Consider the following 16355-nt stretch of genomic DNA (forward strand, 5'->3'; position numbering starts at 1 on the left):
AAATGCAAGCTTGCCAACGACACAGAATCAGACTGGAAGAAGTTAAATGTCATAAGTAGAGCAGGCAAAGCCACTGGTAAAAATGAACATTTGATGAATGTAGTTATGGAACAGGGTGAACCTTTTTGGTTGGACTTTGAACATGGAGTTTCCGATTGGCAAACCGATGAGACTGAAGAAAATGAAGAGCACCATGATTCCTGCACTGAGGAAGAAGTAATGATCATCTCTGCCAATGATAGCCTGGAACTAGAGGAAGCTAAACAAAAGGAACTTCAGAGCTGGGTTAAAAATAAAGTCTATCTTCAAGTACCGGATCAAGGCCAACCAAAAATCTCCACCAGATGGATTTACACAAGCAAAAATTCAAATGACCAACAAACATTCAAGGCCAGACTCGTTGCCCGAGGTTTTCGGGATAAAGATGCTGAGAATCTAAGAAATGATTCTCCTACATGCTCCAAAGAAGGTTTATGCATAGCATTAGCTATAATGGCATCCAACCATTGGGTATGTAAATCCATGGATATCAAAACAGCATTTCTGCAAAGCAAGAAGTTAGACAACTGGTTTATCTGAATCCATCCAATGTACCCCAAAGCTATATTTGGAAACTCTCCAAATGTGTATATGGCTTGACCGATACCTGGTATCACACACTCAGGGAGGAATTGATGAAGTCAGGAGCTATAGCTTCAAAATATGATCAGGCTATATTTACATTTCGAAAACAAATTGTAAGGTATAATTGCTACCCATGTGGATGATTTTTGCTTTGCAAGGTCAGAGATTTTTCATAGAAAAGTTATTGGCAAAATTCGTCAAGTATTTGCAGTTTAATCTGAAGAAATTGCAGATTTTCAGTACATAGGATTAGACATCAAACAGAATGGGGAAAATATTAAACTCGGAAAGAAATTGAAATATATCCTAGTGCAAACTGGCAGGAATATTAATGACAAAATATCCACAGCGGAAATTTCTGAAACCAGGTAAGTTATTGACCAACTTAACTGGCTGGCTACCCAGACCAGCCCTGATCTCAGCTACGATGTCAGTGCATTAAGTTCCATCCTCAAACATTTGTAAATGCCAATAGAGAAGTAAAGAAAGCCAAGAAAGAAAAATCCCAAGTAGATATTCCTGACTTAGGAGATCTCAATCATCTCAAGATTGTTGCCTACAGTGATGCCTCATTCGCCAACCTGACAGACGGAGGATCTCAAGGTGGTTACATAATCTTTTTAGTTGGCAATAACGACAAATATACACCAATAACCTGGCAGTCAAAGCGCATTAGAAGAGTGGTCAAAAGCACACTGGCTGCTGAAACCCTAGCCATGGTTGACATGTTGGAGGCCTGTTTATTTTATAGGAAACTACTATTAGAAATACTGCAATTGAAGGATGAACCCGAAAATATAAAAATAATCTGCAAAACAGACAATTCCTGTCTCTTTGACTCTGTGCATTCATCCACCCAAATACTAGATAAAAGGCTTCACATTGAGATGGCTATTTTGAGAGAAATGCTAGAAAGAAAAGAAATAGCATATTTCTCTTGGATACCTACCAATAGACAGGTAGTTGACTGGTTAACCAAGAAGAGAGTACTTCATTTAAGATACTTGAGTTCGTATCAGAACCCAAAGAAACGGATATTTAAAAATAATTTTATTTTTTTTCTTTCTTTTTCAGTGGTCATCTAAAAGATAAGAAAAAGAAGGAAGTATTGTTAACTTTACTCCACAACAGAGAGTTAACTTCCCTTCTGAAAATTGTGTAAAAAGGACTTTCGAAATATATAGCGCAAGCGGTACGCACGTGTTAAAAAATGCTCTTCGACCTTACTCCAGTTGTCCGTGTTTATTTGCTTTTACAATATAAATGTGGGAGTACCTCAGGGGTCTATCCTTGGACCTTTATTATTCTTGATATTCATAAATAACCTCCCTGATAAAATTGTTTCTGAGATGGGTATATTTGCTGATGACACCACTCTATAACAGGCATGAGGGGAAAACAAATGAACACATATCTAAGGACATGGCAGAAACACTAGAGGATGACCACCTATCTGTAGTGGAATGGGGGCAAAAATGGATGGCCACATTCAATGCTGCCAAGACTAAGCTTGTTTCCTTCAATAACTACAAGAAACCTTCTCTACCACCAATAGCAATGGCCAAGAACACATTACCTGAAAGTACTTCTTTTAAACTCCTCGGCCTAACATTTACAGGGAACATGAACTGGAATAGATACATTGAGAGCATTGCCAAGGCTGCAGCGAAGAAGGTAGGCTCTCTCTACCGTGCTAGAAAATTACTTACACCTGAAAGTATCCTGTACCTCCATAAGGCCACCATTCGCCCATGTATGGAGCACTGTTGTCACATTTGGGCTGGTGCATCTGCTGCTTGTCTCTCACTCCTGGACAGGGTTCAGAAAAGAGTCGCTAACCTGATAGATCCTGAACTGTCATCTAGGCTTCAGCCTTTGTCCCAGTGGCGGAAGTTTGCATCCCTCTGCCTGTTCTACAAATACTTTAATGGTGATTGCTCTGACAAACTACAAACAGTTGTACCTCCTCGACGTGAAACTAGCAACTAAGTCCCACCCCTTTACAGTACAGATCCCTAGGTGTAAGAAAGCCTTTTACTCCAATAGTTTCTTCCCCAGAACTGCAAGTCTTTAGAACTCCCTTCCGGGATTCTGCTTTCCCAACTGTACTGACATGCAGAAGTTCAAGTGCAGTGTGAACAAGCATCTTGCTGCTCATCTCCCTTCATAGTGCCCCTGCAAATTATGTCCTCCGTAGTAGCCCCCCACTTCAAAGTGGTACTGTGTCTTGTTTGGGGTGAAAATTGAATAAAAAAAATAAAAAAATAGTGGGTAGGAAGGAAACTTTTAACCTTTCAATACATGAAGATTTGCTGAGAATTTTAAAGCCAGAAATTATTTTATATCAGATAGTTTAAATTCCTTTCAAATTTTGAAGTTGTTTAAGCAATTTGAGAATTTTATTTTTTAACCCTCTCAGCCATTAAGTTGTGCAAGGAAAGTGGGGGTGGGGACGGCCCTTTTCACCTGTGCGGTTAGTATCCACTTATTACCTAACGGAAACGATTCGGTGATTTCCAGACAGCTTTTGGCAGGCTGAGTAGCCACTGCTCGAAATTACCATGCATGAGGACTCCGTCTCTGAACGCAAAAAATCTACACTAGTAATGTAAGAGAGTCATGTTCGAATTGTAATCGGACAAATTACTCAATCCCTTACAAATGAAACTCACGCAAACAACAATGGATGATTATTTTTTTGCTCACAAACTTTTACCCTCCTCGTATTTTTCATTCATATATTATTAATAAAAGATTAAAATATTTGACTTGTTCATGGAGAAATTAAATTATATCTTAAATATTTTCTATTTCGTTTTATTTTACCTCATTGCATTTTTGATTTCAATAAACGGTAAATAAATAGTGTGTAAATCATTGAAGTTCTGTTGACAAAAGAAATACATAATCACACATACACAAATTTGTCTCAACTTTATGGGTGCTTGTCCAGAATTCCCTCATATTAAAAAGCAAAAAAAAAAAAAAAAAAAATTTAATCTATATGATGTATGTACTCGTGACAGAAAGAATATATCATATTCCAAAAAACATATAAATTGATCAAGTATTATTTTTATTTAAAAAATCGAACATTCTGGCTAATGGAAGAGCAACTGTCTCTCGATGCTATTTTGAAAACAGCTTCAAGAAACAAATGAGATAACTCGACATAATTCAAATTTGTGAGATGTTTGTAATGGCCACGACTTCCCATCAATCACTTAAAAATTATTTTATTTATAAAAATAAAACTATCAATTTACATCATTTTTGGAATACGATATTTTTGGATACAAACATCATACAGATTTTTCTTTATTTTTGCTTATTTATATAGGGGAAATTCTGGGCAAGCATCATTTTATGAATATGAAATGTTTGGATGACAATCTCAATCCTTGTCATTTGTTTTAGCCTCACCAAAAAAGAAAGGAATTCATTAAACTCAAATAGTGTTTCAAATAGAAAATAGCGCACCATTAGCAAGTAATACTATCCGCAGAGTAAACTGATTATATAGTCGTTTAGTTGTTGTAGTAGCTTGGAATGTCAGTCGACGGGTTGGTTACTTAACGGGACGGTGGTTACAAGTAAAATGTCAAAGAGTGTGTTAAGTCAGAAGAAGGGCAAAACAGCCAAATAACAGAGGAATTTATTTCTGTATCAAATGACTCAGGATTAGAAATTTGAAGGGAAATATTTCAGTTATAAGGCCAGAAAACAAGACTTTATTTATAAGAAATAAAACAAAAGCATTATTTATAAATAACCAGTTGTACATATACGACGTTGCCCGGGACACTTTTTTACTTTCATTTTTGCTCCACTAATTTCATCTCTCACCTTTTTTAATCTCTTGTAAGAAAATATTTACAGGTTTGAAAAGATAATTTAAATGAAGTCGCCAACCTAACAAGTCTTGCACTATCAATCAAGCTCCAGCCCCTGTTTCTTCAACACAATGTTGCACCCCTCCTGTGCCTGTTTTGCAAGTATTTAAGTGGAATGTGCTTTGACGAACGTGTAAAACTTGTGCTCTCTCAATAGAAATACCTAATCCGACAAGCAGTAAACTCCAGACCTTTCACTGTAGATGCCCCTAGATGCCGGAAATCCTTCTACTAATAGTTTCTTCCCGTGAATTGCTAGCCTATAAAATCTCCGGCAGTCTTGCAGTTAAGCCGGCAAACTCGAAAGTAAGTTCGACAACTCTAGAAGGGTCACATCAGTATTTACACCGTCAAATCACGATATTACGAATTATTAAAGTTTTAAAACATAAAATAAAAAACAATAATTATTTAAAAAAAAAAATATTTAAATATTTTTATTTTCTTTTATTGCGCACAGCAAAGTTTCACGGTTTAAATTTTTTTTTTATTTGAGTGTAAAACCGTCAAATCACGTTATTACGAAGTATTAATGTTTTCAAATATTTTTTACATATTTACATATTTTAAAATATTTTTTTTTTTTAATATTTTATTTCAAGTTTTACGCTTTACCCATGACAAAGTTTCAGTTTTTTTATATTTTGTTCTGTTAAGACAATACACTTTCTAAAAGCTGTTTCTTTTTTTCTGTTAAATAAATTGTTATAAATATATAAAATGTATATTTTATTCGTTTACTTTATTTAATCACGTGGTTACTTCCAATTCGTTCAATATAATTTTCTTAAGAAAATAACATGATTTGACGGTGTAAATACTGGTGTGACCCTTCTAGAGTTGTTGAACTTACTTTCGAGTTTGCCGGGCTTAACTGCAAAACTGCCGAATCTCCTTTCTGTTTCTTGTCTCCTGTCTCCTCTGTTCTAACATGCAGAAATTTGAATGTAATAGGAACAAACTTCTCATTACTCAACTTCCTACATAGTGCTCCTGTAGACATGGTCCCAAAATAGTAGCCCCCTATGTTTAGGTGGCAATATGCCTTATTTGGGATGAATTTTTTAAAAATGTTGAATTAAAAAAAAAATGTTATTTAAAAAAATAATTCTGATCGAATGTCTTATGAAATGTTGAAATTTTAATTCCATAAAAACCTTTCATTTTTTAATACTTTATTCATAATAATAAACTAAGATTGAAAGCTGCTTGCCATTCTTTTTACTTCTAGTATTTTTGAAACTTTCATTTATTCATTGCATTTTTCATTTTTGTTAATCAATTATTATCAATTTTATTTTAACAAATCTTGTTTATTCGGTTCTACATCTCCCTAACCTTCAGGAAGTGGGGTGGGGGACACAGTTACTTGCATTGCCACCATTATTATCTGGTGGCCCAATAAACGATCCATGTACCAGTGTGTAAAGTATGCTGTTGATGACCACCGACTACAGACTAACATAGCCTGCTTTAAATTTTTACATGCACCATTCTGTAGAGATTTGATTCACATTGCTCCACACTCACTGTTCTAGGCCAGTATCCTTAGGTGGTCGGGCGAATATACAATATCAATTCATTTTACACAACTCTAGTACAATGTAGCATATTGATGCATGCAAACAAGATGTATACATCGTCGTTAGGTGTGATGTTTTACCCATATCAAGGCCAACTTTTCTGTGAAGCGATTTGCTTTACTGTCTGATATTACTCCTTGCAATACCATTTCCAATTAGAATTAGATTCAGTATTGATCCTAAATTGCTAATTTAGTAGACATTGAAATTGTTTGCCAGAGAACCAAATTTGAACTCCAATTGCTGGATCATGTGTCATGTGATTTTTTAAAGATAGGATTAGTTCTGATGACCTCAGAGGAAGATTAAACCTGGACAGTATAGGAAAATATGTGCAGAACTAGACACTTCGATTGTATGGCCATGTTGAACAAATGAATAAAAGTCTTGGGGATTAGTAGATGTAGCTCAGTTGAGGTAACAGGTCCATTTCACAGGAAAAGGCCAAAGAAAAGACAGGAATAAGTATTAAAGATGAAGTTAGTTTTGGAAGTAAATTTCTTAAAGTCATTAAACGCATGGCAGCATCTAAAATGAATGTTAAACCGATGATGATGATGATGATGATGATGATGAGAAGGAGGAGGAGGAGGAGGAGGAGAATAAAAGTGGATAAAGTTGTGACTCGCCAAGCAGGCTAAAATTTGCCCCAAAAATGTGCTGGAAAGTTTGTTTTTAAATTTCCTAACATCTTTCTAATTAAATATCAATTTTACCCTTTTTTATGTTTCTTTTCAAGCATCAAACTGGGCGCCAACATTTTCTACATCATACAGCTGTCATTAATACCATTAGTTTACTTGAACGTTGCATATTATGCTGACCTTTTCTATTCTGTGGCAAATAAAAATTATAAAAGAAATTTTTTTTCACTGATGTCATCTGTTACATTTTTTAGGATGTCAGATTTTGATTTTATTAGGTTGACTATATTGCTTCCATCTCCAACTTTAAAAAAAAATAAATGAATAAAATGATTGTAAATAATTTTAAATTAAAGTATTTCTAGGTCAAGTTAAATATCCCATTTATCCTAACAGTACAAATTTATAGCATTACCTCTCTTTGTCAACATAATTATAGACTCACCACCAGAGAGCATTTTCCAATCCGTGTTATCTCCCCTTGAACGCCAGACAGTGTGGGACTATTTAGTGATGATAAAAAGCACTGTTCAGCAAAATTCATTTTCTTTTATCTGGCTGGCTTCGATGGTAAAACACCTCAGATTTTGGTTCAAAAGGTATTTTGATAAATATTGCACCAATATGTGTGCACTCATACACACTATTATAGTGTGTAATAATTTTCTCTATTTACATACACACATGCATACATCCTTCAACTCAAACTTTGTTGAACACGTTCTCATGAACTCCATTTAATAGCAAGCACAATGTGCACCCATATGCACACACACACACACACACGCACGCACGCGCGCACGCGCGCACACACACACACACATATAATTCTACTCAAACTCTCTTTGTGCACATTCTAATGTATACTATTTTCATAGTGAATCAAGTCAAGTTTACAAACAATAAATGTTTTGTTGTATACTTTTTTACTTCCAGAGATGTTACTCTGTTCTCATTGGTATATTGAACACATAAATATATAGAAAGTTGTGGAGCAGTCCATCCGCACTGCTCATGTGCCGGCCAAAAATTTCCTCAAACTGTGAAGTTTTGGTTGGAAAAATCATTTATTCTGCAGAAGTAACGGTGGTTTCAGAATGTGGTTCTCCTGTTGCTATCAATTAATATGTAGTACTCTATAAGGGAGGGTTTCAACAATCATGCCAGTGTTGTCCCACTGCAGAGGTTTGTGTTCATGTTGATTTTGAATAGAGCTGTGTTCCCCAACGCTTAATGAGTCCAGTTGTTGCATGTTCTCAGTGTATTTGGTGTTGATGAACTGCTGGTTGATCACCCTCTCATGCATATCAACAAGTTCCAATCACTCACAGCGGAATTTTGTAGAGTTTAGTAAGTGGTTGTTCAAAAGACAGAAGTTCTGCTGGTGACACACCTATGTTTGGTGGTTTGCGATGTAGTAGAAGTGCTTTTGCCATTTTGTCTGTATCCAGTGAACCACTGGGACGAATGTTTGTTGTGAGGATCCATTTCATGTGCTTGACAGTTGCCTCAGCTCTGCCATTGCTTTACAGATAATAAGCTGATGATACTCATAGGGATATGCCCTATGTTTTTAGAAATGTCTTCCATTCATCAGAGTTGTATCGGGGTCCATCATCACAAGTAATTTCCTCTGGCACACCATAATTTATGAAGTACCTGCATAAAATATTATATATTGTGGAGACTCTGGTATCCTGGTGCACCGAAACTATCTTTGTCCAACCTGAGTACTTGTCAGCATATATTATATATTTTCGTTCAGCCATGTTGACTGGAAGGGGTAGTCTGGGTGGACAGGTGTGAGTGCAGGTTCCTTATAGTTTGATGGGTAATTACATTGCAGCGTTTGCAATAATTACACCTTTCTTGCAATTGTGCAGGCCAAAAAAAAGAATGTTATCTAGTGTTGCTTCTCATGCTATTGACCCCTTGGTGGCCAATTTGAAACTAGTCGATGAGTAGTGTTTGGGAGTTAATATGCACCCCTTCTTGAATACTAGGGATTGAATAGTGTATAAGTCGTACGCATATTCCAGAACTCTGTAATGTTAAGGTTTAGATGATTCTTATGTTCAGATGTTTCCTGGTTGTACTGTGATTCTATCCTTGCAGTGCTTATTCCATGTTGTCTGATTCAGCTGGGGTGACTTTAGTGATAGCTTTGCCCCACCATTGGCATTACCTGGTATTTATATGACCTTATATCTAATATCCTAGGTTTTTAATTTTATCTAAGTTATTATCACAATATTGGCATGAGGAGTTTGTGGTCAATAGTGAGAACCAGGTGGTGTAAACTAAAACAAACATTTTGCAACTTTCCAAACTTATGGCTAAAGTTCCTCTCTCAATCAGTGCATAACAACTTTCACTGGGTCTAGTGGATGGGCACTCACAATGTTTTTGGAGTTGTGGAAATCCTATTTTTGCTCGACTCCAGTCTGTAGTCAAGCATGTTGGGCAATTTATCTTAAATGTTTGAATGCCTTCCTGAATGCCATCTAGGATTTTATCTTTGGATTGCTGAAAGAGTTGTTCCAATGTATCGTCCCAGTAAAACCTGCTGTTGTGTTTAAGCAGTTCTCTGACAGGTGACATGACGGGTGCCTGAACAAACACATATGAAACCTGATTAATTAGATCAAAAAAGATCTAATTCCTCTTATATTTGTCAGAGATAGAAAATCTTTGATGCCCTCAACTAACAGATTTAATGTATCTTAGCAGTTGTTCCTCTGTGGCATTATTTAGGGCATCTGGACCAATGAAATTGAACAGAATTTTGTTAACAGATGAACTGCATGTGGTAGCTTGTTTCGGGTTTCTGTAGGGTCGTTGAGCTGTGTCATCTTGTTGTAATGGAGCATCTTTGAAGATAATCCATTTATTATCTGACGAGTCTGGTTCTATGACTGGGTGCTCGGATTTCACACATGGGTGGCGTCAAAATGGTGTGGGTGCATATTGCTTGGCAGATAATAAACATGCCATAATGTTCTTTGTTCGTGCGGTTGTTGTTGTTGTTGCCGTATCTGCATCATGAGAGTCATTGGGTCAATTTCGATCTGTTTTGATGGAGTTTGTGTGGGTAAGATATTTTCAGTGTATATTTTGTCACATGCGTCCACTGGCTTCGCTGTTTATCTTTTTCCACTCTTGACTTTAAATGGGTTGTTTTATTCCTATTTTATTTTTTTTAATCTCACTTCTGAAAACATGTACGAATATGAATTTACATTCGGGATTGAAGACCAGACACGAATATTTAATATTAACTTACGATGCACGGGTGTGCCTTTATTTTATGTCTGCCATGACAGTTCACATCTGCTTGGAAGCGTTGTCCCATGTAAAGGTAGCAGTTTCTCATCAAGGGCATACAACTCGAGTATTATGTTAACAATGGCATAGAGTATCTATTTATAGCAAACTATTGGAGAAGTTTTGGAATTGAAAGTACATCTTTTCGTGCAAGGCTATAACATGTCATAAATATAAACATTTCTTTCTTCTCACAGAGAGCAGTCTCTGCGATGTGGTTGGGTAACATGATAATCAAGCACTAAATTTGACTGAATTATTAAAAGACTATTTCCAGACCCTTTGAGATTTACAAGTAAGAGGGAGCTTCCTAGCACCTACAAAAAAAGATGTCCTCTCTGCTACCTCCGTTACTTAGACACTGAGCAACGCTATCTTCGCTTGAAGATATATTGCTCCAAAAAGGTTTTCAACCAACCAACTTTATTACTCTTCAATTCCTTTCTTTACTGTCTAAACATTTGTCAACCTACACCGAACCGTGTAGGTCACTTAAATAAATACCTATTGTTGTTATTTATAAAAGGGCTTTATTTTCCTTTCGTTTGACGACTCTTATTCTAGGAAAATATTATAGGAGTTGGTCTTACCAAACCTCTGTAATAGCAGGTGAAAAAGACACTAAACAATCATGGGTTGATGCAAATGTAAATTTCAGATTATTTGATTGCTTAATTATTTATAAAAAATAATTCTATCCTTAAACCAATATTAATTGTAATTTGATTGGCCCCACACTTTCTTTTCACTGCAACCTCTCTTTCACAGACGTGATGTTGCTAATCTCAGTCTTTTCTACAAATACTATTATGGCATGTGTTCCTTAGAATTGTCTGATCTATTTCCTACTTCCTTTATTCCATCTCATTTTATTTGATGATCTAGAGGCCTCCGTCAATTCATTGTTTTAATACCTCATTGTAATAAAGCTTCCTATTCCAGTAGCTTCTTTTCAATGAGTGCAAGGTTGTGGAACTCTCTTCCTGCTCACTGTTTTCATTCTACCTACAGCCTTGGTCTTTTCAAGACTAAGGTCAATAGGCACCTCCTGTCTTTGCAATAATTAGCTTTTGTTTTTGTTAGCTCCTTACATCAAGTGGCTTCATGCCTTGTCTTGGGTGATTTCCATAAAAAAAATTCCATCATACATCAATCAAACAATAAGTACATCAAACCCTATCATACATTATCACTGCTTTTTTTTTGGGGGGGGGGTGGGGGGGTTGTTTTAAAGAAAGTTCAATATGCAGAGAGAGAGAGAGAGAGAGAGAGAGAGAGAGAGAGAGAGAGAGAGTGTGTGTGTGTGTGTGTGTGTGTGTGTGTGTGTGTGTGTGTGTTTAGTGTTACATTGAAATCTCCAAAAACAAGTTTCTGTCAAGATGGATTGACAACTAATCCCTATATGAAATCTTAACAATGGATAGTTATAAAACCGGATGCCTTTCCCCTTAATTATCTTTTGAGGGTTGATAACTCCAATATTAAGAAACTTTAAAATTGAAATATAGTAGAGGGAGGACTAACCACAGTTAAGGAGGGGGCTAGTTGAGCTTCTATATAATATTCTGCTTATTCTTTCTGTAGTTAGTCTGTACGTTACGCTTTGAAAAAGCAAAATACAATTTTTGAAGGTTAAACTGCTTTGAAAAAAAACCCGGCCAAATGCACAAAATTTGGCAAGTTTGGAAAAGAATATGAGTGACCTCTCTTTGATGTAGCCTCACTATGATCATTGTTGTAATGGTGTGAAAAAAGAACTCATAGTAATTTCGAAGTGCAGTGGTTCTTCACCGAAGAAAGAAGTCAGTGGAACGTTACATAAAAAAAGGAACATTCGAAAGAAACAGGACAAAAAAAAGGACATTGTCTGCCAAAAGGTGATGAATTGAACGAGTAAATTGTCTTTTACAATGTGATTTTATAATTTGTATTAAACTATGTAGCACAATATTACTTTCTGAGGATTTATTTAACTTATTAATTTATCTTATTTTGGGTCGGTTCTATATTTAAAATACAATGGAAACTATTTTCATAGAAATGTTAATAAACTCATATTTGCTGTGTGTTACAAGTTTTTCTGTCCAAGAAACTAATTTTTTGCACTATCCAGAAAAGTATCAGCTTTATCAAAACATATTCGTTGATTAAATATTTTTCTCATTCCGTGGAATTTCCATGGGCCCTGTTAGTATATAATATAGATATAATGTGGGTGGTATTCAATATGTTCGCTTTGAGCTGTGTTTTTTTTTTTTCCAAGATATTAGATATTTTTCAATGTTTAAGTAAAGCTGGTTTTCTTCATAAGTGATCTAATCTGCTAGTAGCTGGATCACTTTTCTTCATTGTATGTGTGCAAGAGTATTATTATGATATTATAAGATAGGTCTTATCAGCAGATAGTACTTTTATTATTAGCTAACATTTTAAGGTCAGTCATTTGTATTTGTTAAAGTAGTTTCATTTATTTTGGTAGTTGTGTTAGGAATTATACATTGTAAAAATTTGGCGGTAAAATCTGGGTTGCTGCACTTGTAGTGGCAGATGAAAATGTTAGCAGGGAAACCTGATGTTACTCGGGATTGAATGAGAATCAACGAATGTCCCACAGTATACTTTTATTGTCATCGAAGTCGGTGAAATCTCCATTTTTTTCAACCAAATCGATTGATTGCCTGCACTAGTCAGGGGACCCATTGCGATGCATCAGGAGGAACCTTCACATACCTCCATGCAGTGTCTTAGTCCACAATGCATTGTAGTCTGAATTTTACTGAGGAGAACCTGCTGTTGATCTTATAAAATTACTTTTATATAATAGTTTGAGTTAAACTTTAAACTTCACAAGTCAAGTATCATGGTTCAGTTGTGCTCTAAACAGAAACATTCATTTCGAATGCACTCCTATCTTACCAAATGATCTAGTGTCGATTTTATATGCCATACCCTTCTGTTTGTGCAGTGATAAAATTTCCGAAATACACTGTGATGTTAGACTATATAGGATTTGATCAAAATTAAAATGTTCCTTCTTTAAATGGATTTTTTCGATTATCGATTTTCAACAATTTTTAAGGGCATAACGATACAAAACTTATCTAAGAACAAGAACACTCCCAAACACATAAAGTACATTTGTATGAAATTAAAAAAAAATCGACCCAGCATTTTTGGAGTCCATGGAGAATGAACTCACACAAATACACAGACACACACACAAAGTAGTACCTTTCATATATAAGTAGAGATATAATGTGTATATATATATATATATATATATATATATATATATATATATATATATATATATATATATATATATATACTAGCATTTCAGCCCAGTGTTGCCCGGGTGTTTGGAGGTGTATGTTGAGCAAAAAAAAAAAAAAGAAGTCAATTTTTTTAACTTTGACCCCTACTATGACCCCTTAAAATTTATTGTTTTGGGCTCAAATTAATTATTAAGTTAGATCCATGTCAAAGAACCTATATCTAAAATTTCAAGTGTTTAGACCCAAAATTGTTGGAGGAGGATGGTAAACTTCTCAAAGGTCAAATCGTTGAACTTTGACCCCTTAACAGCTAAATTTCTATCCGAAAACGGATTACAAAGATTTTCCCAAATCTCAGTACCCTGTATATCAAATTTCGAGTCTTTAGACTGAAAATTGACAGAGTTATTGCAAAGGGAAATGTACACAGACACACATTCATTTATATATATATATATATATATATATATATATATATATATATATATATATATATATATATATATATAAAGCTGAATGTCTATGTGTGTGTGTGTCTGGTCACGAATAGGCTCCTATATGGTTGACTATTTTAAAAAACTGATTGCATATAATGATAAAAGATGTATCGAGACATACGAATGGGTATGTTTGATCCTGCAGAACGGTGGTTCATTAAAATTGTGGGGTCTGCGTTCGCACCTGGTCAACAAAGTATGGAAATAAAAAATTTAAAAATTTAAAAAAAAACGTTTACAAGTGTTTTTGATATAGATGTACATAATAATATTTTGATAAGTATGTTTTAACTTATATAGGGATGGTATAATAAAATTGTGGGGTCTGCGTTCGCGCATGGCCTTCATAGAATGGAAATAGGCACAAACTTTAATAAAGACTTTTCATATCTATCTGCGTAATATATTTTGATAATTATGTTTCAGTTTGAAGAAATATGGTATAATAAAATTATGGGGTGTTCGTTCGCGCCTGACCTCCATAGAATGGAAATATGTCACAAAGTTTAACAAGGTTTTTTAATATAGATCCACAGAATATTGTGATAAGTGTTTCAGTGTGAACAGGTATGGTATAATAAATTATGGGGTTTATCTATTTTATTTTATTTTTCATCATATTTTGCTTTAGTTTTGATACCCCCAAATTCGAAGCTATTTCTTTACAACCCTTCCTTTTCATAACCTATCATACTTTCATAAATCAGAGTCCTATTTCTGTAGGCTGTTTTTGAACCCAGTCAACGACGGTTACTTTTGCTAGTATATATATATATATATATATATATATATATATATATATATATATATATATATATATATATATACTAGAGAGAAGGCGCCCGGCCTTGCCCGGTCATAAAATACACGGAAATATATTTTAATTCATGCATATTTTGTATTTATTATTACAGAGCCAATTCTCTATTGAATATTATATTGTAGTTAATATATAGTACTGATTTAAAAAGTTTTAAAAAGGATGACTTAGGTGCCATTAGCTAGAATCGAAACCAAAATATTTAGCGCTCCAGCTGCATTTCCTACTCTTTGAGCTTTCAACAGATAAATAAGAAAGATTTAAAATTAAACCAATTTAAAGCTATGAATGAATTTTCACATGCGCAAAACTAATAGAAATATGTGAACAAGTTGAAAAGAACATTTTGCATTTCAACTTGCCGACATATTTCTGCTGACATTATTTATCCATCTAAACAAAGATTTTTTTACTTGTTATAAACCATTCTTGGTATATGATTACTATTTCGAGTTAATTTCAGAGTTATGTGACCAGTTTAAGAGTTTATCGGTTAAATATTTTCACACAGACACACACATACATACATCTACTGTTTTATATATATATACAGGGTGACCCAAAAAAACGGGACCCAACTCTAATTAGGCCCCGTTTCTTAGCGTTTTGTCAGAATGAAATGAAACTTTGGCCATAGCACCGCATCAAAACATCATTTTAGGGTCTTTGGCCTTTTTTTCCCCGTTCGACAGCATATGTTCTAGATGGCCTCCATTTTGTTTTTGTTTTTTCTTAAGAGAGAGAGTAAGAGAGAACAAATGACAAAAAGTTATATTGCAAAATTCATAATGTTGACCATCTTATAATTTATTCCTTTAATTCAGTTGACTTATACAATTCTTGACAGTATCTGTTTTGTAGCGCAAAGTCAATCACTTAATTATTATATCAATCAGTGAATCTATTATGCCTCTGACTCATCAGAAGAAATAACAACGATCCGTCAAAAGGAATTGAAATGTCATTTGGCATGGTAAAAATCTGAAAATCGGAAGAGAAGCTGCAGTTACCTTTATATTTTTCCATTATGCCATATTGGATTTATATATATATATATATATATATATATATATATATATATATATAATCTTAATTTGTTTTTACATAAGCAATAATATGTGGCTACGTAGTTATGAGCATGTTTCAGTAAGCTAGTTAACAGTAACTTGAAACCTCTTCAGGCGATATATATATATATATATATATATATATATATATATATATATATATATATATATTATGGTGATTGTCACTTCTTGACAGAAGAAGACCATATTTTCCTTACTTTATTGTTGATTATTCATTCATTTTCATGTACTTTTGAAATATTGTTATTTTTTTATTTGAATTTTTTATTTGTTTTTTTTTCATTTTTATTATATACTAGCGGGGAGTACCCGGCGTTGCCCGGGTGTTCAGAGGTGTGTGTGTGTGCTCGGGCAAAACATAATAATAAGCAAAGTAAATATTTTTAAATATTAAATAGTAAATCATTAAATATTTTATCTATATATATAAAAGCGAAAATGTGTGTATGTATGTATATTTATATGTGTGTTTGTGTGTCCGCTAAAAACTTTCAACAGACACGACGAAAATTCACAAACTCGGTATCATATTGAAGCTCCATCCTTCTCTCGAAAAATATCGAAAAATTGGCCAAAAACTTTCATTTTTTCACCCCGAAATCGACAA

Source organism: Euprymna scolopes, chromosome 10 (assembly GCF_053919585.1).
Source record: "Euprymna scolopes isolate OS-2025 chromosome 10, ASM5391958v1, whole genome shotgun sequence".
Lineage (NCBI taxonomy): Eukaryota > Metazoa > Mollusca > Cephalopoda > Sepiida > Sepiolidae > Euprymna > Euprymna scolopes.